This window comes from Priapulus caudatus, unplaced genomic scaffold (assembly GCF_000485595.1).
Source record: "Priapulus caudatus unplaced genomic scaffold, Priapulus_caudatus-5.0.1 Scaffold880, whole genome shotgun sequence".
Taxonomy (NCBI): domain Eukaryota; kingdom Metazoa; phylum Priapulida; class Priapulimorpha; order Priapulimorphida; family Priapulidae; genus Priapulus; species Priapulus caudatus.
The window spans coordinates 214,593-217,152 of NW_014577941.1; the positions used below are offsets into that span (position 1 = coordinate 214,593).

The 2,560-nt window shown below is 44.5% G+C and overlaps 1 protein-coding gene across 1 annotated transcript in view; it reads left to right on the plus strand.

Annotated features, from left to right (window-relative positions):
* Window positions 1-783: 783 nt before the first annotated feature.
* The window catches only part of LOC106814185 (queuine tRNA-ribosyltransferase subunit QTRTD1-like), a 22,331-nt gene continuing 20,554 nt past the window's right edge, over window positions 784-2,560 (plus strand). Inside the window, exon 1 of the mRNA XM_014818484.1 lies at window positions 784-849. The gene's annotated coding sequence lies outside the window, so the exon portion shown is untranslated. The remainder of the gene's footprint in view (window positions 850-2,560) is intronic.

A 2,560-nucleotide genomic window follows, 5' to 3' on the forward strand; every position in this document is an offset into this window, starting at 1 on the left:
ATCACACACGTTTATATTCATTACCTGGTATCTATACATCTTGTTGGTTTGCTAGCTATTGGCTTATTTTGTAATGTCAATTTGTCAGCGCTAAAGTCTAAAGAGTACATCTCCTTCTAACTTGTATATTAATGTTTCACGTATAAACAGACGGAATTTCTTTTTGTCCCAACATAAAATCATACGAGCAACCAAGTCAAAGTAACGGCACAACGCCGAATAACGGTACAAACTACACAATGCCAAATAACGGTACATCGAAAGACAACGGAACATCACATTCACACTACTGTCACTAGTGAATAATATGTAACCCTGCAGAGGCAGGGTTCCTCTCACTGGCATAACATTGCAATGACACTGATTAATGACAAAGAGAGGGGGGTCAATGTTACTCTAATTACTTGTATCATAATCTAAGCATAGTAGTAACTAGTAGTAGTATTATTAATTAAGTAAACATGGTCTTGGGCATTGGCACGGACAGTGCCACACAGGCACACTGTCACACTCAGAAATGTAAAAATAGATAACGATATATAATAATATAGCCTAACATATGACCTTACCTTGTTCATGGCGCTCGCAGTTGGTAAAGGTGATCAATAGCCATAACACATTAGCGAATACGATTGATCTCATAGCGTTTATTTATTGTAAATCAGAAAATACTAATGTCTAGTGTACTGTTAATTTCTCAAGTCCATCTTGGTCTTTACTTTTCCTGTGACAAATGAACAGCTGAATAATTCGATGAATGCTATCGCGAGACTGCGAGACTTTGCGAGAGCTAATCGATGTAAACAAATTAATGTGCACGCCAATATACACGCTTCACGCTTTCTCACTGTAAGAAAATTATTGCATTTTATTGATTAGCGTTGGAATTTAGGCGATTACATAAACTATTATTATAAACGATTTATAATTTCAGTAAGTTTTGTATAGAGCTTATTATGACAAGCGATTTTTGTGGCATAAGTAAAGTAAAGTAAAGAAGGCCTAGTGACGGTGTAAGATAATGATTCAAAGATGTTTATTTGTGCATACGTGATACGACTCACGAGTCCACATACATTCATACATACATACATACATTCGTTTCTTTGGAGGAGCCCCTGAGTGATTCACTCAGGGCGGTTTTATGGTGCGTTTTTCGAGACTAGAACTTCCAAACTGGGCTTATTTTAACGCTGTGGCTATATGCCCGGCAGCCGGGCAGCGAAATTTTTTTTCCCAAACGGTATAACATAGCGAAGAATTTAGCGCCTTCTGATTGGCTGCTTCGATTTGCTTTGCCTTTGACAAGAGAACATACGCCCATTTGTAAATGTTTGTTTGGGTTTATAATCGCTAGATAAGTACGTTTTCTGATGTATTCACCATGAAAAACGTATCTTTTCCTCATTAATATAACATATAATATCACTATAATTGCAATTCTTTCTGCAAATGTGTTATTTTCATCTCAATCTTAAGTTATGAGAGGGTCTGGGCTCTCGTAATATTACATACGTACGCATGTACACGCACTCGTAGTGCTTCGTCGCAGGAGGAAAGAGCAAAGGGCTACGACGGTACTATAGTACTAGGGCTACGACAGTACTAGAGCAATACGTACTCGTACTCGTTGACGCTAGTAGTAGTATTACTAGTACGGTAGTAGTCGTAGTAGTAGCCTAGTGTTTAACCCTGAGGTCAGCTGAAACGTAAACTAATCGGACCACGGCACGAACATAAACAGAAAGGCCAAGACTATATACACACGGCGGCCGTGTGAATAAGATTCAATATGACTATACGCACGACGGCCGTATGGCCGACTCAATATGGCTAGGAATGAGGAAGGGGAGAAGGGATCGAGAAGCTGGTAAAGAAGGGGGAGGGGGAGAAGCTGGTGGAGAAGGAGGAAGGGGAGAAGGGAGAAGGTAGTGGAGAAGGAGGAAGGGAGAATCTGGTGGAGAAGGAGGAAGAGCAGAAGGAAGGTGGTGGAGAAGGAAGAGGGGAGAAGCTGGTGGAGAAGGAGGAGGGGAGAAGGGAGAAGGTGTTGGAGAAGGAGGAGGGGGAGAAGCTGGTGGAGAAGGAGGAAGGGGAGAAGGGAGAAGGTGGTGGAGAAGGAGGAAGGGAGAAGCTGGTGGAGGAGGAAGGGGAGAAGGAAGAAGGTGGTGGAGAAGGAGGAGGGGAGAAGCTGGTGGAGAAGGAGGAGGGGAGAAGGGAGAAGGTGTTGGAGGAGGAGGAGGGGGAGAAGCTGGTGGAGAAGGAGGAGGGGGAGAAGAGAGGTGGTGGAGAAGGAAGGGAGAAGCTGGTGGAGAAGGGAGACATAAGGCAAAGGGGGGGAGGAAACTGGGGAGGTGCAGGGGGCGGAGAAAGGGAGAAGGTGGGTGGAGGCGGGGGAGAATCGAAGCTGGTAGAGAAGGAGGAGGGCGAGAAGCTGGTGGAGGAAAAAGAGGACAGGGAAAGGACGGGAGAGGGAGCTGGCTGGAGAGGAGGGGGAGAAGGGAGAAGCTGTGGAGAAGGAGGAGGGGGAAGATGAGGTGAGTGGGAGAAGGAGGAGGGGAGA